Source organism: Pipra filicauda, unplaced genomic scaffold (assembly GCF_003945595.2).
Source record: "Pipra filicauda isolate LSUMZ 115617 unplaced genomic scaffold, ASM394559v2 scaffold148_size1903560_pilon, whole genome shotgun sequence".
NCBI lineage: Eukaryota > Metazoa > Chordata > Aves > Passeriformes > Pipridae > Pipra > Pipra filicauda.
In genome coordinates, this window is record NW_024103973.1 from 190,844 (window position 1) to 214,969 (window position 24,126).

The 24,126-nt window shown below is 41.4% G+C and overlaps 1 protein-coding gene across 2 annotated transcripts in view; it reads right to left on the reverse strand.

Moving 5' to 3' along the window:
- The window catches only part of FHIT (fragile histidine triad diadenosine triphosphatase), a 546,368-nt gene that overhangs the window by 60,312 nt on the left and 461,930 nt on the right, over positions 1 to 24,126 (reverse strand). The gene's annotated exons all lie outside the window — the stretch shown is intronic.

The window sequence follows — 24,126 nt, forward strand, 5'->3', positions numbered from 1 at the left end:
AACACATCATTCCCTTCTCTGAACCCACAGCTGAACCCTTCAGCTGACCCCACATCACAGACTTTCAGAATTTCAACTTAAAGAAATAAAGAAGAGATGATGAAATTAGAAGGGACACTTCTCTTTACACTTCTGGTGGCTTATCAATACTAGAAACTTAAATTAATAATACTGGATTAGTACTACAATGGAAAAATTAATTCAATCTTTATTTTTTTAAATAAAATTCCTTTTATGCTGTTGGTGTCACTGTGATATGAACAGTGCTGAAGCATAAATCCTTCCTTCCATAAAGCCAGCATAATTGTGCACTGCGTGCTAGCTATTCTATGCACATTGGAAATGCATCCTTAAAACATTTCAGCTTAAGCCTTGTCAGTACTAATCCTAATGCCTGATGCTGAGATGTGTATTTTATTACTGTGTATAAATGAAAATGGAAAACCTTCATGGAGGATTACAGGGTGCAGTAATGACCTCCACAGCATTACGGCACGAAGATGTTCCCAAGTGCCAAACGGGATTCTGGGATACCAGTGACATGTGTCTATATAACCTTGGCACACGCTCCTGGTACACATGTACCTACCAGCTGTGGGATTGTAAACATATGTCCTTTCTAGGGAACTGAATTTTCATTTATGAGGAGGCTAAAGACAGGGAGCGAGCAGGGGAGATGGATTTTGGCTGAGGCAGCTAATGGGCTCCAGCTTCCCCCTAGCTGGGGAAAAGAGTGCTGCTGTTCCATGCTGTCATGGGAGTGTGGACTGAGGGAAGGCAGGGAAGTGGCAGGAGAATGAAAAAAACAGAGGAGAACAAAACTGGAGGGGTAGAATAGAGGAAGGGGGAAGAAAGTAAAGGAGGAGAGGGGGCAGCAGATGGAGCAAAGTTCTGCCAGTGGAGGACGCATCTCCCTGCCTTCATGTCCCACCTCTCCAAGAGGATTGTCCCTTCTCTGCATTTTTAGGGGTGCTTTGGAGAGGAGCTGTGACTGATCCAACCCGCACTGGGTTGCTCCAGCCTAGTGATGGCTGTGTTTGGAATTATTCCAAAAGAAGAGGAGGAAGCACACATGGGGAAAGGGAGAGAGGGAAGCAGGGAAAAAGGCAAGGTTTCTGTTATCTGTACTCCCTAAAAACAGCCCTTGCTGCCTTTTCCAATAGGAGTGAAATGGAAGTGAGATGCTTTGAAGCCTCATTTTATTTGGCCCAGTTTTACTCTAATCTACCCTGGGGCCAGAAACACAGCTTTTCAATCTGCCAGAAAGTTGTTCTGCTGACCCTGAAATGTCAAACTGTTATAGGGGGCTGAATCCAAAATTGATTACTTCAGAGATCAGACAATAGCCCGTTTTATAGTGATTTTTTTTTAAGTCTTTCCTATGAACTTTGGGGAGGGGGGGGAAGAGAAAGAGCCACTTTTGAAATAAGAGCAAATAGCACAGAGCTTTCCGAGACACCAGCAGCGGCTCTTTGCAGAGGAGGGAAAGGGAGCACAGAGTGACACGGATGTGGTGTTTGCTACCACAGGGCAAGAGCAAGATCCTGGGGTACAGCACGTGGGGCATGTGTTCAGCCCAGTGCTGGCACCCAGAGACACATCTGGGGCCATTGGCTGTCTTGACTGACTCCCAGCCTGTTTCCATCACGAGCTTACCCCTTGCAGAGACACGTGTGCCTTTTCCCTTCGCCCCACAACAATCCCCAGCGACTTCAGGATTCATCCTGCAAGATCCACTGAGCTCACCAGGGAGAGCCCCATCCCCCTTGCATCCAACAAAACTCTCTGCCAAAGCCCCTTATTCAAGCTCCCCTTGAGCAACAAGAAATGCCCTCAGGAAGCATTTGGATTCCTGTCTCCAGCTATTAGACCATCACAAATACCATAATCTATATGTTTATACTGTAGTAAATAAGTGCATTTGCTAAATTTCAGCAATTACAAGTGCTTCATCCTTTTCTTTAGCCAGCCAGCAATATAAATACATTTAATTAGTTAACACCCCCTGCCAATTACAACATCTGAGGAAAGTATTGCCGAGATTCTTGGTCCTAATTATTTTAATATTCAGGAGAACCACTTTAACATAACAAGATAATTACTTGTGGATAAGGGTTTATGAGAGCTGCAATCCTTTTCTTTATTTTCCACAATGCAAGCCTGGGCCTAGTTAAATTTCTGGACACATTTTCAATTTAAGATTAAAAATCATAATTTGTGAGAAATCATCAAAGCACCACATGTTAGAAGAAAATTACTATATGCAATCTCTGTTAATATTATAGCAAAATAAATTCACTGTGTATTACATGCAATTAAAAGTGGAATCTAAGGGAATTGGTTTGTTTCTGTTAAAAAAATATCTTTTTACATGTACTGAATTGATCAGTTATGACAAAACCCCTGACTGTTCCTCATTTTGGACAAAATGTGAGTTGCCTTTTACTAATCCAGCCTGTATCCTTTTGTAACTATGTGAATCCTCCTTGCCTGTAACAGTCAATGGGAAATGTGAGCTACCTCCTCTACTGCACATCTGAGGAATCCTTCACTCACATTCCTGTTGTTTGCAGCGTGACCATCAACGGAGGAGTTATTCAGCTGAGAAAAGGTTGGTCTTGGTACCTGTTCCATGTTATTACTATAGCATACCCAAAGAGATATCCCACAAGGGTTTTTCACAGGCCAAATCCCAGAAATATATGCGTGTATTCATCTAAAAAGAGTTTGGCCGGGGCTGTCAAACAATAAACTGTGTGCTGTTCCCTTCATGCACATTCAGAAATAAGCCTTTCTTCCACGTCCCTAAAGACAGCTTTAATATATATCCAGTGAAATATTTCAACGTTTCTGTTTCTGTATTTGTACTCATGGAAGTACAGCCTGTTCGCAGCAGAAGGCCATTTTCAAAGGAAATTTTCCTTTAAAAAAGTAATTTGCCTATAACTCCCACATTATGTATTTGCTTGGTCTCTGTACAATGCACTGGTGGGGGAAACGGGAAGATGAGAGATCAGCACCACCATTAAATGTCTCCATTTGCTCTGTGTGTAAAGAACACCTGATGACACAGTTCTTTCTCGTGAGGACAGCCTGTACTGGTTTTTGGGTTATCCCTTCCCAACTATTTGAATTTAGACTCAAGAGACAAATAGGCCGGGCACCAACAGAAAATATGAGGTAACCATTGGTTCTACTCCTTTCAATACTGCCACCCCCAAACATCAAAGCTAACCTTAGGTGAAAGAGGTTAGCTGCTAAGTAGGTGTTTAAATATTGAGGAATATTTTAGAATTAAAAAAAAAAAAAAAATCCCAACATTACCCATTACATTTACTTTATGATCAAGATAATTTGAATTTATTTACTGGAATATTTGCCGTTTTTACAGCCAACTACCAGAGCACACACAAAAAAACCTGTCTGAGTAAATATATAGGAACAGAGAGGGAAAAGAAACCTGCTTGATTTAGTGAAGTGAACTTTGCCTTCAGCCCAACAAGTGTGCTCTAATTCAGTTGCAAGGGTTATAAAAACAATGCATATCTAAACAGTGGTGATAAATTAGTGGAATTAATCCAAATAATAGGCAAATGTTAAAAGCAACATATGTAGAATGATTGCAAAGTTAGATTAATTTAAAATAAAACCCTGGAGTTATGTAACCAATTACAAAAATTGCATTTAGCAGTGAAAGAGCAATTAAAACAAAAATAATGCTGTAACACCAGACATTATGTGCTGGGGACAGGACAGGGCTCATAGAGAACTTGGAGATGAGCTGGAAAAGCAATTGAACAGAAAGTTTGTCTGGTTTTACTCTGTTATGGAATCAAAGTGCTTGGATATGGCCTCATAATACACAGATGAAAGGCTCATTTCTCCCCAGATGGGGCTCAGTAATCAGATATAGAAACAGCTATTTTTAATGAAGACCTGCAAAATCATAAAGGCTTAGATGTTGCTGGCTGGAAGAAAGCAATGGGAGGCAGACAAGGCAATTCACTAATCTGCCTGGTGGCACAAAATCAAGCCCGATCAACACATTTTTCATAGCAAATCACATTCCTTCAGCAGGGCTGGCCCAGAAAGACAGCTATGCCAAGCCAGAGGGGAGCCTTGTGCCAACTGGCATGAATGTCCCTCAGGTGGGAGAGCCCAACTGCATTACACAGCCTTATACACTAAAAGACAGAAAATACCTGCTGTATTTTCAGTCCATCATCCTGACAAAATGTTCCCATCAGTTCATCTTTTTTTTTCCTCATGTATCTAGTCCAGTCTATTTAAAATCTTTCCAATTGGGGCTATTCATTTGGTATGCAGGCAGCTATCCCAGTAATTGCAGCAAGAGCGAACATCTCTAACTTAACCCCTTATTTTCCACTGCACGCACTGCATATACATTGAATTCAATGTGCCCTGACATGCAAAGCCCACACCTTTTTTTAAAAATGGAGTACTATCTTCTAGTGGTAAATATTTTGAAAAACAGTGGCAGAGAAGATTTACTTCTCTTTGTAGCACACTAGAATGGCAACCAAAATCCACCACACCAAAGGAGCAAGCACCAAATCCCAAATGAAAATCTTAGTGGAATAAACAGTCTCAAACAAGTCAAATAAATAATTTCTAGCGGGACAAATCTGTGTATTTCCACAGTAAGCAAATACCTGCTTAAATAGGTGTCTAAACTAAGTTGAAGTTTTACATGGAAGGACCTGCAATGCTCAGGTTCAGTGTGGTACCCACAGACACAGTTTATGCACCGGGCACCTGAGATCCACCAGTTCCCCACCTGCTGTGAAAAACACTTAGACAACAGCTCTGCAATAAGAAAGCACTATCAGACTTCTGGCAAAACGAAGTCAGGCTGGCCCTGCCAGGGCAGAAATGAAAGCAAGAGATCCTGGCAAAGCAAAGATAGTAGTAGACCTCCTATTCTGAGTAAAAAAAAAAAAAATCGAACCCAACAGAAAAACCCCGAACCAACCAAAGCAACAAACAAAGCAAAAAGAACTTTACACAATTCTTGGCAATGAAAATACATTGTGAGGGTTTGATTTCCTGACAAGACAATCTGGCATTTGCAGACAAATAATACCACACACACATGGGCAAACACTCAGCTCATGCTACTGAGTGGCCAGCCCACCAGAAAGCAAAAAAGCAAACATAAAACCCACAGTAGCTCTGCAAAGTAGCTCTTTGTGACTCCTGACAAAGTTATATGTTTCATGCCCACCTCAAAGTAAGTCCATCTCTCCCACGCAAAGGTTTTCTCAAGAGCGGAATATTGGTGGGGGGGAAGGCTTTACATCCTCATTTCAGCAGTGCCATGACTGTAATGTTCCCATAACAAAGAAATAAAGAAACACAACTAAGTTTCATAGAAATGTTAAGCACTATTAGTGAGAAGTCAATGCATGGACTTCTCAGCCACAGCAACCTCAAATCCATTAAAAACTAAAGTCATGGCTATGAGAGGTACAGGACATTACCATCCATTAGCAAGGGCCATGAACTGCACTAAGTGGGCTGTCAAGCTTGCAATGAGCAAAACTCAATATTTGTCTATAACCTCATTTGAGTTCAGAGTTCTCCTGACTCACCTGGGTAAAAGTCTGGCTTTCAGAGACCCTGCTCAGGCTTTTCCTGTTTCAGATTAAACCCTCCCTACTGATACTGGATGCCAGAAATAAAAAATAAAAACACCCATACAAAATCATTGCTTTGATGATGGCCTATCTTACTGTTGGCAAGATGTACTGTTTTAACACCTGCTGCTGCTTCCTTGTCAGGTATCTATGAATAAGGCTCAGGATGTGTGAAGGAGGAGAAATCACAGAAATCTAGCAACTTACAGTTCTGTACTTCAGTGATATTTATCTTTCAATTCTTGGTAAAACAAATAAATTAAAAAGGAGGTAACAGTATTCCTAACATAGTCAGGATTCAATGAAATCAGCCTTCACTGTGAAATAAATGTTTAAGTAGCCAAAGCAGAGAGGGAGTGCTGTCACCCAGGGACCCCAGCACTGAGAACTGAATTCAAGGAACTGTGTCGTGGCTGACCAAGCCAGCAGGTCTGCCCTGCTGGAGCCTCCAGCTCACTCTCCTTTTTATCTTGTACACACCCTCAAGGTGGGAGGGTGAGGAAAACACCAGCACTGCAGACATGGATCTGAACTGAGAAACTGAGAGGCACCCGACTGGATTTCTTATAAGAGAAAGTCAAATGCAGAGGCCCCTGTAAGGAGCCTCCTTACTGGTTCTTTTAAGCCTCTGAGGTTTTAATCTCTGCCTCCCCAGGTGCAGTGGACTGCAGCTCAGCTTTATGCACATCAAATCTGAGAGTCAACACAATTGCTACTTTGGGTCATCACAGGATCAAGCCCTCCCAGCAAGTCTGTTGTCATGTTTTCCAGCCCACTGGCAATCAGTCACCCAAAGCCACCAGAAGCCACGGATGTTCCCAAAACAATGCCTTCTTTCTTGGTGGGTCAGTGGTGCTGGTTTGGTTTGGTTTGGGGGGGTGATTCTTGTTTTTATGGTAGTGAAACTTGCAAATGCAAGTGCAGTGGAAGCCTTCCTTAATCAAAACTGGAGGTTTGTTCCTTACAAATCCAAACAAGTTCGGCTGATTGAAAACTATATTTTAGGACTTAACAAAATTCCTAAGAGTCAGAAGGTACAATTTGCCAGCTCATAACACAAAGTCTGATAATACACTCTTCTGCCAAGAACTAGCAAACCTCATGATCTGATAAACAGGATGCACAAGAGGGTCCTCAGGCCTGTGTCAAAACTCCTGCCACAAATTCCTGTGTCAATGACAGCAAAAGAGAGATGCCAATAGCCCAAGAGGAGGAGCTCCATCACTTACATAAAGTGGAAAGAGAGGGTTCAGCTATGTTATGTGTACTCACTGGAGAATTTTTAATTCAAGAGCCCCGTTTAATGCTAATCAAGCTTAATATATCTTCACACTGGCTTAAATAGGAATGGGATTGGACTCCAAGTAGCCTGTGTGAGCACATATGCCCTCAGCTCCCAATCTGAACAGAAGCTGGTGGTCTGCATTCCTACCATCAGGCAGTAACCACCCCCATATGCTATCTCAGTCAAAAGTGTTAACCACCTTCAGAGTTCAACATTAACTCCTGATACAGCCATAAATGAGTTCCCAGCAATAATCTGCTCTGCTATTTTTTGCTTTTTTTTGGCTTTTTTTTTTAATCTTGCTCTAATTATTAAGAAGCAAAACACTGATGAACAACACTGATTGCATATTCTAAAAAAAAAAAAGTACCACCCTCCAGCTGCTCTGCTGGTGAATCCCCTTCTTGCTGCTTGTTGGGATTTACGTTCAGCCCTTTGCATCTGAAACTAATTACTGCAACACCATCCTCAACATTAATTCCCTTCTTCTCTCTGGAATCGGAAGCAATATGGTACATTCAGAAGATAATTTTTCATCTCTCTTCCTAAAGGGAAGATCTCAGCTGTTCAATGAAGATAATGGTAAATGAGTCACCAATTTCAGGAGGTGAAGCTTTCTGATATCCCTTTATCAGAAACCGTTGTCCGAAATTTCAGCTGGTGATTTAGGAAACTTTTTTATATGAATGTCACCAAGACCTAGCAAAATCTGTCAGCTCTCTGTGTGATCTTAAAGATAAATTGCAGCAATATCTTGTCAACCAGCTCTCTTAAACTTACTTCACTGTGTATTCTCATTGCACCTCTTTCACTATTAGTTTTTCTCCCAGAAAACATTTTGCCCAAGTTCCTTCAGCAATACTTGCTGGAAATTTAGTATTTTTCTTCCTTTTTAATTAAATCCCTTTGTTTTCAGTGAGAAGAAGAACTTATTAAGTGGCCAGAGTTATCAGGCAATTGCATTTATGGTGTGGCAATGTTACATAGAAAGATTGTGCTGTCAGGCCCAACACATCTGTAAGATGCCCTGCCACAGTTGGTTTAAAAAGTACAACCACCCCTTGTCCCCCTCCTGTCTCCCATCACCTTATCAGCCCTATTCCTGCATCGGTCTGGTCTCACCAGTTTGGTGCAGCTGCACCCCAATGTCTCCCTGTAAAGGTCCTCAGCTCACAGCTCAGCTCACAGCAAATGTGCTGCTGCCCAGCTGCTCCCTTGGGCCAGGGACCTGCAGAGTGGCTTTGTAAGAGGCACAGCCTTGTTCCAAGAGAGATTGCTATAGCAAATATGTACTCATACATTTTCTGCTGTTCAACAGGATGCTAAAGATAAAAGAAAATGAAAAATCAGTAATTCATTCAATTCAGCAAGCAGATGTAAATTGTGCCCTTCCACATAGACTTCCCTATGCTAAATATTAATCATAACAATTAGACTTTCTAGTAGATGACACTGTGCTTTCTCAAATCGCTGCAGAGCACTAAGACTCACTGCTTCAGCTCTCTGGTGCCTGAACTATTGCATTGCTATGCATAACATTAGAAGAATTAAACAATTCAAAGCTATGCTGTTATGACCAAGGTGACACAACTGAAGCAGTGTTTGGTTTCTGTGTGCGTTCTCTGAATACAATCTGAGCCTTTCTAATAACACGTTCACAGCATTTACATCCTGACATTGCACTATAAAGTTAGAAAAACAGCAACAAGATAAAACCAAACCCAGCTGAGCATCAGATCTCCCCAGCCATTTAGGTGGCGATAAGAAAGAAAAGCTGCATCATTTCAGTTAAACTCCTACCCAAGTACTCTCAAGATTTACCTAGTCTGGTTGTTTTTAATCTATCAGGTTAAAATGAAGAACTGTTTGGCCCCTGGTTTTTTTCCATCATATTGACTGAGACATTTGGCACGTGCCGTTTGTACCCCACTGATATTTGAAATAATGCAGCCAAGTTTTCAATGGATAAAACTGAAAAACAATAATTGAATGAAAGCAACTTTCATGCAAGTCCTAGAAGAAAGGCTATTTCTGTTGGATTTAGTCTGGTTTGCTCCTGAACTGAAGCCTGAGTCATACACACATCCTCTGTCCAGGCTGATTTAGATTGAATATTAAGAAAAACTTCTCAACTGAAAGGGTTGTCAAGCCCTGGAACAGGCTGACCAGGGAAGTGGTTGAGTCACCGTCCTTAGAGTTATTTAAAATAAAGACATGTGGATGTGGCACTCAGGGACATGATTTACTGTTGGGCTTGGCATTGCTGGATTAATGGCTGGATTCATTAGAATCTTAGAAGCCTTTTCCAACCTAAATGGTTCTTTGACTCATATTGATGCTTCCGTGTACAATCCCTTGCATGGACAAGCCACTCAGAGATGGCAAACAACTGCCAAGAGGCAACATCCTACTCTTTCTCTTGCCCCCTTTTCATGTGTTTGTGGGCTGTGCAGATGAATCACTGGCTCTTTGAGATGACTCTCTTACATTAGGGGCTGTAATTTCCCCCTGTGTAGCCCACTTGTGCTCTGAGCACAGTTTTCATGCCCACACTTTGGAATGGGAGAGCTGCAGAGCCGACAGCCGAGCTGAGAGAAAGCTTTGACTGTGAGGATTAGAAGAAATTTGCAACGTTGTGTTTGTAGTATTTTGTACTCTGTTGTTCCCAGAGATAATGCCTTCACTTTTACTTGCGAGATCTTTGTGTTCCTTCCTACAATCAAGGAGAAGAAATCTGACTGTAAACCTTTTTATACTATATTATCATTTCATGTTGATTTGGTGAGTTAATCAAAGTGTCAGTAATGGCTGCAAAGAGAACTCTTTCAATCCTCAAATGAAGAGAAATCTGAGCTTTCTAACACTGGCACGATTTCTAGTGGATAAGCTTTTTCACAAAGTAATTATTTCATTTTCCAGAAAGATTACTGATTACATCACACTAGGAAAAACTAAGAGAGGGGCCCTTTATCTTCCCCATGTTTCTGCAATTCTTGTACAAACTTATACTTGTTACCATGAAAAATGACAAATTTGCCATCTGATCAAAATGTTAACAAGGTAAGTGTCAGTGAGATGGATCACTGACTGTCACTGCAAGCCAGAACATGAGGATACATTGATATTTCTCAATATATTCACTGCTTCCCCAATGTTCGCTAACAACATTTCTACTGTGAGTGTAATAAATCACACAGAAATAACAAGCTGCATAGGATCTCTAGGATATGATAGATTTGTCGTAATAGCAGTATCTGCAAGGTAGAAAACAATTGGTAATGATCTATAGAAAGACCTAATCAACTGTCATTTGCTATAATGTGGCAGACGAAGCAAAGATATGAAATCCATAACACTTCTTTAGCCACTGCCCTCTCCATACACATACACACACGTCAAGTGGGGAATAGTAAAAAGAATTAATGAGCTTTGGGGTCGCAGATGTAGAAAAGAAAGTTAATAGCATGCCCTGGATGCAATCATTAAATTATACACTGCTGAACAAGGCAAGGGATAATCACAGAAGCTGCACAGTCCTGTGACAGCAGTAAAGGCTTTAACCAAGCCTGCTCCTCCTCCTTTGCTTTATTTCTTTTACATCTATTTCATTATTTTAAAAAGTACTTTATGTCAAAGCAAAACCAAATGCAAGTGGGGTTGGACAACCAAAGGAAAAGCCCATCCTAAGTTCACAAGGGGTCTCAGAGGACTGAAGGTAATATGTGCCAAGGCTCTCTAGGTGTTTCATACAGCTCAGGAAAAAAAAAAAGGCTGTTTTGTATTGGGCTGTGCCAGCTCCCAAACTGAGGCTTCAGTGTTCCTTTGCCTGCTCCCATGTGGGAGGGAAACACCCACCTCCCAGCAGACACATGCAAGATGAGCAGCTTCAGTTTACTGACACACAGAAGTTTAACAGAACTACTTTCCCAGGAGCTCAAGTGCTGCTTAGGGTTAAAGCTTAAAAACTTGCATTTTATACACTGAAACACCTTCTCCCCATCCCATCCTCCATTGTCGCCTGCCTACAATACTTCCAGGTCAAGAACACTCAACTATAAACCCATAAACTTCCAAGGTTACACAGACTGTTCTGCAGAGATTTTTCTTGCTAGCCACACCAGGGAAGGTTCTCTGGAGAACAAGACAGTGCAGGGCATGCAAGGGGAATTGTGGGTTTAAAATTTCAAAAGCAAAATTCAATCCATTTTTATAAGATGCAAATCAATATTTTCCTTTTTGTTTGTTTGTTTTTGTTGTTGTCATAGTTGGTTGGTTGGTTTTTCACTTTTTTTCCCCAGAAAGACTGGTTAAAGAATAATGGCTGCTTTGTGCTACTTTGCTTGCAAATCACATTTTGCTAAGTGAATGCATTTTTGGGAACACAGGAATTGCCATGCTGCCTCAGCACAGCAGTGCTCTGCTCCAGCATCCTGCCTGGCAGCTGCTGCAGGGGAATGTGCAGGAAACCTCCTAGTGGGCAATTATGGGAAAACCTGTTCAGATCCAAAATTTTCTTCCAGCCCTTCTATCAGTCAGTAAAAACTGGCACATCTTGAAACGTGGAGGTTTGCCTCTTCTCAAGCATTTGTTTCAAGTCCTTCCCAATGTTTGTAATTTAGTATTTTTCCATATCACAGAACTTGCTGAAAGCCATATTTTCAAAAGTCCTTATCTTCCAGCCTGGCACTAAGCAAAGCTGGACATATTTTGGAAAGAGCTCAGCTCCTTGGTGAAAGGGAACTGCTGAGTTCTTTTGCAAAGCTGTCCTTAAAGGGTCACAACAGGAGCTGCTCTGTGTAGAGCAGTTCGGAAAATCTGTCCTTGGCAGGAGGTGCTAAGCCTTCAGAAAGCTGGTGCTCAACACTTTAGATAATCTGGCCCTAAGTTAACTAAAAGGGGCCAAATTATGTGATTTAGAGGCAGAAATTCCCTACTGACAGCAGTGGAGAGGTCCACTTGGCAATGAATGGCTCAATAGGATTCTGGAATAATAGACCCGTGAAAAGTGGATAATGCAACAAATAAACATCAAAGGGTAAGACTTTCCTTTTCAATCATGTCTTCTTGCTCTCTACATAAAAGGACTGAAATATTCTGGCATTAAAGAAGGAGTAGGAATGGTTAACTATACAGCCCTGCATTTCCTTCTGAAACAAAAACACAGAGCATTTCTTAGGAACAGTATATTCCTATGACATATAAGACACTAGTGATACTTGGATCAGTCTCCTCTTCTTATCATAGAATCATAGAATAGTTTAGGTTGGAAGGTACCTTAAAGGTCATCTAGTTCCAACACCCCTGCCATGGCAAGCCTCATCCAGCATCGCCTTGAACAATTCCAGGGATGGGAACATGCAGCAAAGAGAGAAGAGCCTTACATTTCTTCAGTTCTTTTCCACACTGGCAGTGAAGTTTTGCCAGTCAAGCTCTCTTTCTTAGGAACAAATGACTTCCCTCTCTCTCAGATATTTTCAACATTCAGCCACTTCCATCCACAAATCGGACCGAAAGTGAAGTTTGTTATGATTGCTTGGGGCACTTTTGACAGAGAATTTCAGGGGAACTTACTAGTACTCAAATGAGCTTGGCCACTACAGAACCTCAATGTCAGTCAATTTTCCCACATTCCCATGGCAGTTTTGGACATATCATGATTAAGACTTCTGTCCTTCACTTCTGCTGGAATTCTGTCGAATTGCCCAGTTAGCGAAGGTTTCCTCCACATTTAGAGAGTAAGGCTTGAGCACAGAGCTAAGGAGAGTTGTATGTTATGGGCTGGATGGAAGTGCCTCGTGTCTCCTTCATGGCTTCAGGTCTCTTCCAAAACTTGGACAGAATACTGGTATTTACAGCTCCCTGTTACACACCTCGATGCAGGTGCACAGGGTTTTTGGGGCCATAGGAACAGCCTGTTCACAGAAGCTGAAGACATCATGTTAGGAGGACAGTGGAAAGATATCAGGATAGCACACTGGAGAGAAAACTTGGGCACTGGACTAATTACTGGAACAAGGTTATTTTAGGGTGTTAATATCAGCTTTCTTTTGAGAAGTTATTTGTCTTGGTGAAACCTTGGGGTAAGGTAGAAGAGACCAAGACATGGGAGATACTGCACACTCCTTCCCCCAAAGGGAGAGAGCAAGGCAGATGATGAACATTTTCATTCCACCAGAGGAAATCTGTTTATCAAGATCTAATCTGTTAATAAGTGCTGTTTCATGTAAGTAAAAGAAAAGAACAACAAAGCCACAAAAATGACTGTGGACCAGCAGGAAATAAGAAACTCTCCATGGAGAGTGGCAATTCAGAGAACACCCACCATGTGGCTCACCTTCCCTATTCCCCCTCTAGAAACAGACCCATTTTATATATGGTGATTAAGGCACTAAAGAAAAAAGTATTAACATGATTCACATGTAGAAAACAAGGTTATTAGGAGTAGGGATCATTTCAGCATATTGTTCTCTCTAATAAGCATAGCAATGAGTAATTGAGTTTCAGGCAATCTCCAAGGTGGCGCTTTGTAGAGAAAATGGAACTTGGCATGATGTCTACTTTTCCTTTAATTACATTGCCCTAATGAGCAACTTTCTTTACTCTCAGCAAATTTATTTCTTGAGAAGAAGCAACAGTAATAAACATGTAAAAAGGATCACCAGGTAGTACCAGAGAAGAAACATCAGCAGCTTAAAATGACAAGAGGTTGCTAAAAGTGGTGGAAAAACACCAGATTGTTCTTAGCTTCATTATGTTTACCTCACTTAAAGGCAAAGTAAAGGATGTCAATGGAGCACATTATCTAACCTGGGAACTGTCCTTGTTCTACTGTTATTTCCCTTCTGCACATGTTCCCCAGAGCGACCCAGAAACACGAAGTGCTGATACATCAATCCAAAACTCCTCTGCTTGCATGCATCAGAGGGCAATTCTGCCTCATGCCCTTGTGCAAGATGAGAGGAGAAAATCACATGCCAATAATATCCTAGTGAGTGTCAATACTGCACACAGCAACCTAATGCAGAAGGATAAAGGGCTGGCTTTCCCAAAGCCTTTATTTCCAAAGCATTTATTTAGACATCCAACTCTTGTTGAAAGTCAATGGCTGTTTTGCTTATCTTTTTTTTAGAAAGCCACCTGAGAATCCACTTATGGCAAAGGACTCCCTGAATGTGCCTTTCTGGAGAAAAAAACCTGGGACACTCCATACATAAGTTGATTCTTATAATATTTTCCCTAAGCATTTGCAAGGAGACACCACACCAGTGAAGGTAGATCCCCTCTTATCTACAGTTGAGTGAACGTGTCACCTCTTGTTAAAATACCCAAGGTGTCCACCTTCAGAAAGCAGCAACTGCTACAGCTCACAGCCCTTAGTTAAATTAAACCAGGGCACTACTAGATGACAGTCTGACTCACCTACAGGGAAGCATGAACTTCACGTGTTGGATTACTCCATGTAATTGCAGATGGATGATCAATCCCGCTTCCTGTTTTTGCTTGTTTGGGGATTCATGGATGTATCTGCACTCAGCAGTCTTACCCTGACTCACTCCAGAACTTCACAATGTCCCTTCACCTCTCTGCATCACACCTACAAGTATTATTACTTAATGCACTCACAGAGCCAGTAGGAAACTTAATTAACATATGTCAAAAAAATCCCTAACTCTGAGATCTTCAAAAACAGGCACTTCAGATGTAAAAGTGTGAAATGAAATTATCTTCAGATAGAAAATCTGAAAGTGCCAGTGGCAGCAGACACCTAAGACCGTAAGTGCTTGTGCAGCCTTATGTATTGTTATTTCTTCAGTAAGGCTGCCACAGAAATGGCAGGGCTATGGAAAGAAAGTATGTTAGCACTTACAGTCTGCTTGTAAATGCATTAAGTGCAACTCTTTTACTGAGAAAAAAAATCAGGAGGAGAGCAGAGATCCCTTCTCCTGGGAAGCTAATCTCAATTACTGCTCCCAATCATCCTTCAGCTGAAGAAAACTCTGCATAGCATCCATGCTGTACATGACCTGGCAGTTACATGCATTTGCCCTTTCAAAGACATTTATGTAATGAATGATAACAGAGTTCTCCTTACGAAAACAAAGAAAAAATTGATCACTGAAGAAAAAAAAATTCTAAGAAATGGTCTTCCATTAAAATTCTATTTATTGCAATACCTTCCCACTTGCTCACCAATTACAATCCCTAAAAGCACGTTGAAGTACACTGAAGTAATTTATGTAAGCAAAAGGGAGATAGAAATGTTAGGTGGATTTGCTTACATGGCTACCTAAAACTCATGATCAACTTTTGCAATTAAATGCAGGAAAGGGTTCTTTGCCAGCCCCAGACACAATGCTGCAGCTATCCAGGCAAAGTGGGACAAAGGCTGCCATACTTCCCTGCTTTCCCTGATCATTGGAATACCTGCACTTGGATAGCTATAATAAGGTTGTAACTCAGCCAAGGGAGATTTTGAAGCTTTCTTTCCCTTGAAGCAGTAAATGCTGCTGCTCAGTGTGGGCACCAGTTGTCACTCTCTCCATTTTGCAGAATGTAAAAACTGAAACTTGGGGGAAAACGCTGCACTGTGCTACTTGAAACCCTTTCAGTGGCTCCCTGCAGCATGGGGAGGCACAGGCAGCCAAAAGAAGGTGTTAGCACACTTTGCTAACTGCAACTGTTCTTTGTCAGAAAGATAAAAGTTTCCTGCACATGGAAAATAGCAGCATGAACTGTTTTTGAAAACAGGTTGTACATTTCTGGTAATTAATTGAAATTTGGAGATGTTTCATTTTTGCCCCCCCGCCCCCAGGGAAACGCTCGTAGTTCCTCTCTTCTTTTGAGCATCTCGTGTGTTTTAAAACACTCACTTAATTCCACGGAGAATTCAGCGATATGGGCACAGTAAAAGTCCCTGAGAAGAGGCATCACCCAGTGTGGAGTCAAAGCTCTTTACTCCCGACCTTGTGGACAAGACCTTGTGGTCCAAATCTGGGCAGTGTGGTCACTGTGGCCTGCTCAGGGCACTGCCAAAGCCCACCTGCTCCTACAGCCCCACATAAACACTGTGCAGGGTTACAAACACCATCTAATAAATTGGAGGGCTGGAGAACAGTGGGAGAGAGGGGAGCAGATTCTCACATCATCAGGAGGGAAATAGGCTTTTAAAAAGCCAGTTGTGTCTGTGCACAACAATGAAGCTTTATGTCTATATAAACTGACAAGTCAAATTGTCCTCCTGGGCCCAGTTCTCAACATCAGCACCATTTGACGGCAATAGCTGCCTCCTGCCTCTGCAGCAACGGCTCTGTCTGCCAGCAAGGGCAGGCAAGATGATTAAAATAAGCATTAACAGAATGGTTTGGTGATTAGCTTCTTCCTCTTTCTTTTTTTCTCTTCTCTTCCTCTGTTTTTTTTTTTTTTTAACATATAGTTTCAGGTCTGCCAAAGATTGCTAAAGCCTTTTCTTCATTAGCAATGTACTTAACAAGTGTAAATTTAAAGTATTCATTTTCTTAAGGCCAAGGATTAAAGCAATTAAGGAAAACTGCTGCAACCTAGCACCAAAGTCAATCCTTAACATGGAATAGAAACAATGGTGCTTAACATATTTAAACAAAACCAAATCGTGTACACTCTGTTAAACTGAATTCTCATTCTGCTGCAATAGTTTGTTAAAATTTCCTTTCTGAAACAGAAATAAGTTTTTTTGCCCCCAGTATAGGAACAGGTCTGTGGTCCCTTTGCACCGCTTTCCTGGCAAAAACATTGCAACAAAAGCTAATGCCCACTCTCATTCTGAACTCATTTTACCATCAGCCTTCTCCTGGCATCATATGGGTTTAATCCCTCGCCAGGTCTGCCCATGGAGACCTGAGCCCTTGCCATCCCAGCAACTGGTCTGTGTACCTGCATCACTGGGGCCCAAAAGAGAAGAAAAAATTGAGTAAATGCCTCAAAAAGGGGGGAAAGAGAAGGGAAAGGGAAGCATACTCCCACAGTATTAAGCCTAAAATAATTTTCTACCTTTGTTTTTTATGCACATTAAATAGTTTTTAACACATGGCACTAACGGTATAGAATGGGGCCTGATCTCTCCTTGGCAATGAAGTGTTTAATTACTGTTTTAAATGCACAAAATGGAGACTTGCCTGTGTGTGTTGAGGTTTTTTTATTTCCCCAGAAGAAAAAAAAAGAGAAGAAAAAAGAAAGAAGGAAAACTGGGCAAATATATAAAGGAAAAAGAAAGCATACCTTTTTTTTCCCACCCACAAAACAAACAACACCAGAATACAAGCACTTATCTAGAAAGCTTATTTCTCATATCTATAGTTTTTTTCACCCTTTGGACTCAAAAAATAAATTAACTTGACCTTACAGATATTGGTAAACCCATCCCATCAGATTTTTCTTTCCTTCTTCACAAGGAAGAACACTTGGTTTCACTAATACACCTCCACCTTAATTTACAAAAGCCATATGTAGAAAGCAACAGGTAGCATTGCATCTGAATCACTGAAGCTGCTGATTCAGTGCTGGGTGAGCCAACAAAACTGCCAGCAACAACCAGCTCAGGTGGTGTCTCCTCTGAGACAATCACTTCCCAGATACCTGGTCCTTGAACCTCCACTGTACAAAGCTGATCCCTCAAAACATTGTGATCCACATTTGCAAGACAGCAGATAAAGGAACCAACCAAATTACAGGGTAGAAAGAGTTGTATCCTTGTGGGATCACAAGCTAAACCCAAAGGATCTTTACACAACTGCAGGTGGGTCAGTGGATTCGATCACTGAGACTTAGATCAGTCCTATGGGTTGAGAAAGGACTCTCCAAATTCTTGGTACTGGCAGAACAAATTGCTGAAGTCATCTGTTGTGCAGTGCACTGGATTTCAGTGTGATTTGGTTTGTGGCTTACCAACTGCCTGCTCCCATATCCTGAGCCTTAAAGAGAACACAAGGGAGCATTTAATTTGAAGTTTAAGGCAACATTTTAGTTCCGAGAAGAAAAATCTCTCCTTGGAAAATGGCAGTTCCCTGATAGGATTGTCTGCTTTCCATATCATCAATTCCAAAAAGTTGAGTATCTAGGATACTAACGGGGCATGTTCTGCCCACCAGCAGGAATTCAGCTTACAGTGCCTCAAAGGATAAGCAGAGATCTGGAGACAGTTTTACCTAGGGACTGGGAATACACAAGAAGCTCCTGAACAGCTAAGCAAGTCCAAGGATTGAGAGTGTGAACAGGCCTGAGAGACCATGTTCACTTTAATCCTCTTATCAGCAACTCTTCCTTTGTTGGAGGCTCTTTGTCACTAAGTCACTTGCCAATGAACTACCATCAAGGGCACAACAGAGCAAATGAGCTAAACAAAGTAAACATCCTACAGAGGGGGCCATGAGACCCTTTGTAATGGCCACAAAAATTTGCCTCTCCTATGTTATAGATCAAATAAATGTCAGTGATTTCTAGAAGCTATTTTTTACCTGCGAGGAAAATGATTGTAGAAACCTCGAGGGAGGAAAGGGTAAGAAGCATCAGGAGCAGCGATGGAATGTAGAAAGGCAGCTGGACTAGAGGGCAATGAGGCTACTCAATGATATGTAAAATGCCAAATGTACATTGCCTTCCAGACAAAGCCTAGGTGTAAAGGACATGTGTATGATCATGAGGGATGGCTGCCTTAACGGGAACACTTCTAACCACTTCTAATTAATTCCTATAGCTGTTTCCATTTCTCTAGATCCGATGGAAGATACCACAGTGAATGAAATGGCTCTTAATCAGATCTGATTATGATATCCTGCTATCTTAAAATAAGTGCAGCAATGCACACAGAATACAGGAAGATCTCAAAGATTTCAGGTGCCAAATTAGGAAATGCCTCACAGGGTTGGAAAAGGCAGAAAATATCACAGTGGGATCTCCATCTAGGGAGACATACATGACTATAGATGTCTCCCACTATTCCTGCTGGGCCCTACTGACAAATCTGCCAGTTTTGCCTTATGTAGGTTGAGGACATGGAATAATATGCTGGCGTGCCAGCATTATCCAGGGACTTTCAAATCATAATCAGATAACATATCATGGTGCCAAAAACACATCATCCTGCTAAAAACAAAAAGAAAATATGTTTGATGGAAAAAATAAAGAATTGTTTCAGGTCAACTCAAAATGACTTTTTGTCCATTCAGCTACCACATCCAAACCATAATGATTTGCACATTTCTAGCTCTGACAGCAATACCCTCAGCCAGAAACATTCACGCATGGTTAATCTGGCTTGCCCTGCTGGAGTCGCTATAATATCGCAAGACTCAGGAAGCAACTGGGAAAGGCTCACACTCCTTGGCCAGCAGAACCTCCTCTGATTCTCACAGTCAGAAAGACCAACATTGGCAAGACCAGGATAAAATCCAGAGCCTACTGGAAAGAATTTATTTGCCACTGCATCAGAAGAAGATTGGGAAATAAAATCTGTAGCTGGGAAAACCAGAGCTTTAAAAAAGAACCCACAAAACTACTTAGATTCTGTGCTGCTTCTGTGCCTTTCCATGGGTTTACCCAAGCAGGGTGCAAAGAGAGCAGGGTCTGGCCCAAGAGAGATCAGATGCAGCAGACTGATCTACCATCAGGCTACAATATGTTCCCAGAAGGTATAGTATAATTCCGAGGCCAAGGAACAGCCTATTAGCTCTGCATGCCATTAATTTTCATGAATAGTTCAATCCAATGCTCACAGAAGCCTTTGGGCATCTTTCCATTTTGTCTAGCAGGACCTGGATTAGGGTTTATTTATCTTTTCATTTTATACCTTATCTTTAAGTAGGAAGCAGCCCAAACAGCTGTGCAGGTTTCAAGCCCTCAGCCAGGCTCTGTGCCCAGCTGCACGCAGGAACCTGTCTGCAGGTCGGAGCGATGGCATGTCACAGTCAAAGCCACTCAGGGAGAATTAAACTTCAGGCTTGTTTGACTAAACTTCTGAATTCACCACAGTTCCCCTGTTTTGCCAGCCTGAAGAAACAGCCCAGCAGGTTCTCGAGTCATATGCCAAAATGCCTCCTTCATCCTCCCTGGAATTGGAAATGATTACTAATAGGTATTCTTGCTGAAATGATTTAACATAACGTGCTGAGTGAGATCACTAAGTCAAAATATCTCTTCCTAAGTGAGTCTCTCGCCGCCTGCCTGAATGCCAGAGGGGAAGGAGGACAGCATGAAGTGAATTCTTTTGCTGGCTTCTGTGTTTTACAACATCTTTTAAATTACTGAAGAATTCATATTAGGAAGTTTCACTCAGGCTCATTACAAGAGGTCCATGATGCAGGTCTGGCAGGCAGCCGGGGGAAGGAGACCCAGGGGTTTGGGTTAACCTCTCTCTTTCATGCTTTCCCCTTTTCCACTGCTCTACAGTCTAGCCTGGGAACTGAAGACAGGCAAGAAGATGAGGTGGGCATGAAAGCAAGGATGGTGAGGGGCAGGGCACTCTTTGCTCTGCATGCACAGCCCTGGATTTGCATCACCAAGGCAGCTGCATCTGTTACAGCAGGCTGCAACCACCAAGTGAAACACAGGATTTGGGGAGGAACAGGGGTGAGCACCACAAAACACACCACTGCATGCCAGGGCTGCTCAGGGTTTCACTAAGAGACCAGGCTGCCCATCTGAGTCTGTCAGCCTCGAAATTAACTTATTGAGGTCAGCACTCATAACAGTAGTGCAGACTTTTGATTGAGTCTTCCTTTCTGAGAAAGCCCCATACTCTCTGGCCCAGTACAGCTATTACCTGCCAACCTAAAGGATGATGAATGTTATTTATATTGCAGTAATGGCTAACCACTCAGTGGAGACCAGGGACAGGCTGTGCTATGGACTTTTCAAACACTCACTGAATGAGGGTTGCCCAAAAATGCCTGAAACTGCTGAGACACTTCAGGATAATGTTCTCGAATGCCTTGGACATGATGACCTCCAACAACTCTGCAGTACTTGTGCTGACTGCAACAGCACAGGGGCCTGTTCTACAGTAAAGATGTTCTTGAGTCATAAAAATTCTTATCAGTCACTGTTACATGCTGTCATGATAGCAAGCAATTACTTGAGAGGAGGCTTTTAAGTTCCTGGATGAATAAATGTAAAATATTAATCTATTTCAAACCAAACAGAAAACATAGGGGTATAAAGAGTTATTCTAATGAATAGTTCTCCTAATATTTAGCTGCTAAAGTTTTGCGGTCCAAGAAATAAAGTTGATTAATGAATAAGAACTACTCAAGATGTAGATGGGAAAAGTAATCCTGAAACAGTAAAACATGAGGGGCCTGATTTTATAAAAGAAACCCTGTAAGACCAATTTAACTTTGGCATGTGCAAACTTGCACGATTAGGCTTCAAACAACTGCAGAAAAATGTAAGAACTGATAAACTATAGCTTTAGCTTTCCACTACAGTGAGCCCAGAGGGTAGATAGCTGACACTTCCCATGAAATACCCTCTCAAGAAATAGCCCTGCAAAGATGCAGAGGAAATACATCTAAAACATTCAATGTAGATGTGTTTTTCACTATTAATCATTCTCTTTGTATCTTAGAAAAATCACACAGTGACTTCTTTCATATGCACTGAGGTACAGAAACCTAAAATATTAAGTGATGAATTCTACCAAGAATGCCTTAGAGATGGTGCTGAGGAATAAGTGTCAGCTCCTCTTTTACCCCTTCTACAATTAATATTCCAGTACTATAATTCTAAAATACATTCAGAAATCAGTAGACATTTGTGTCTATCAGAAACCTTATTAAAATACAAGTGCTAAGAATACCTTACCTTTAATTATACTCTTTACACTTAAAAGTTGCTCTAGACAAGGCTGTGTCAGAGCTTCATAGCCAAAAGCCTGAAGATATCAGATCCCAATAAACAGATTAAGCAGGGATTAACTTGATATGCTTTTTTCTGTCTTTTCCATCAGATGAGTGGTCACTCCAATACCAACTGGGAGAAATTAGGCACACAGTAAGAGACTGCAAGTACTTTCTAGCTGTCTCAACTCTAGAAGTCTCCTGAGAGGGCTGATGTCTCAACATCTGGGCATTCCTTTCACTGTCAGACACTCAGAGCAATGGGATTTATCAGCAATCTGCCGAGCATATACAGATGACAACTGCAGAGCTTGGAGAGCTCAAAGGCATTTACAGAGAGAAAGGGGTTTGCAGCAGACATGTGGAGCCAGAGCTGAGACCTGTGAAAATTATTCCCAGTAGCTGTAAAGCCTTTAGCTGCAGTAGTTAAACCAGGCACCACAACATGCAGAATTTAGCCTGGGTGCACTTTACAATTACATAGACTGGTTGAGAGAGGCTGAGCAGCCTCCACATCACATATTACAAGGAAAAGGATGCTGGGATAATGCTGGAAGGTGGTCTCTCCAAATAATTTTCCAAAGACAGCTTTATTTTTAATAATTTGTCCCTTTCACGTTTTTCAGAATAGCTTTATTCATTTATCATAGCAAATTGCTTAAGTCCCTCCATCCTCCAATGCAGCCAGTGACGGAACTTCACAATAAACTTTTTATAGCAGCAAATGTGTTTTTGTTTCCCTGGCATCCTAAAAAAAAAAGGAATCTTTCTTCAGCTACAGTCTGTACGAAAGCATAAGTTAGCTCTCTGGTGTTCAAGAATAGCTGGTTAGACTCTGAGGCTGCAAAAGATATATTATCACATCTGTGTCTAAATATTTATGCTTCCTATGTCTGCTAAAAGCAACACCTACAATTGCTATAACTGAAAATGACAAGATAAAAAAATATTTTTCACCAATTTGTCACCCTTTTGCATTTAACAACACTAAAGATACAGTGCAGTTCATTAACAGAGTTTTGCCTGTTTCTGTTTAGCTATAACAAGGGAGAAATAAATGTGTTAAACAAGAAGCAAATGGAATTGTAAACATGACAAAAATAGAAACAGATTTTGTGGGTTAGTACAGCATGGAAAACTGCTTAACACATGTGAAAAGGAAAAATCATAGAATCATAGCATCATTTAGGTGGAAAACACCTGTAAGATCATTGAATCCACCATTAACCGAGCACTGCCAAGCTCACCACTAACCCCTGTCCTTGAGAGCCACAAATACACATTCTTTAAATACCTACAGGGGTGGTGACACCATCACTTCCCTGAAAAGCTTGTTTCAATGCCTGACAACCCTTTTGGTGTTAACTTTCAAGTTGTCTCACTCAACTGCCTTTAACCATAGCAGCAGATAAGATGGCCATCCTTTATTTCCATGGGATTTCCTCGCCCAGCAGGTTCATTATAAGGTTTTACCTTAGGGTTCCCAGGCACTACACTTGATATAACTGTCAGTAATAAACTTTTTTCCACCATTTTTGCATATTTAAGTAATTGAAAAACTTTAAATTACGCTACCATTTCTTTGTGAGTGGGGAGTTGCCATCATGCATATATGACAAAGGCAAAAATACAAAAGCAGAAAATGTCATGAATTCTCCTTCAAGCAGATAGTATTGCAGTAGCACTGAACAAGTTTATATTAATTACTTTCAGAAGGATAAGGAGATGTCATATTTCAGATAGAGGATTCTACCAAAACCACTAAGAACAATCCGTAAATTTAACAATAGTGAGATTTTTTCATAGAATCATTGTGACAGCTGTCAAGCTGGGAAAAGCTTTTTGTAATGCCAGTACAATTGTTCATTTAAACAAAAGTTAGTAATTCAGTCACACTGGAACAGCTCACATGCCCAGCTCTGCCATACAATCTGCACACAGGCAGATCCATATGCATAGTTGCTCTTTAGTTTTCATATTTGGGGCTACAATGTGATTTGTCCAGACCTGAGCAGAGCCCCACAAAAATCAGGCCAAAAGGCAATTTGTAGTTGAGTTATAACAAGCCACCTGTGTTTTTTCTTGTTGGAAGGGGGAGGTTTGGCACCCCAGGTTAGCAGCTGGTGTAGGACACACTCTCTGCAGCCAGGCTAACCACATGGTCATTCTTTTTCCCTGAGCCCTCAAAATAAGGGAACACAACTATTTGTAGAGATGTCACCTTGCTCTGTGTGCAGTGACAGACTGAAGTACCAAAGGTGTCAACTGTATCCTTCCTCAGAGAGTGAGCTCACAAGAAAATCCCAGTATAGGTCTT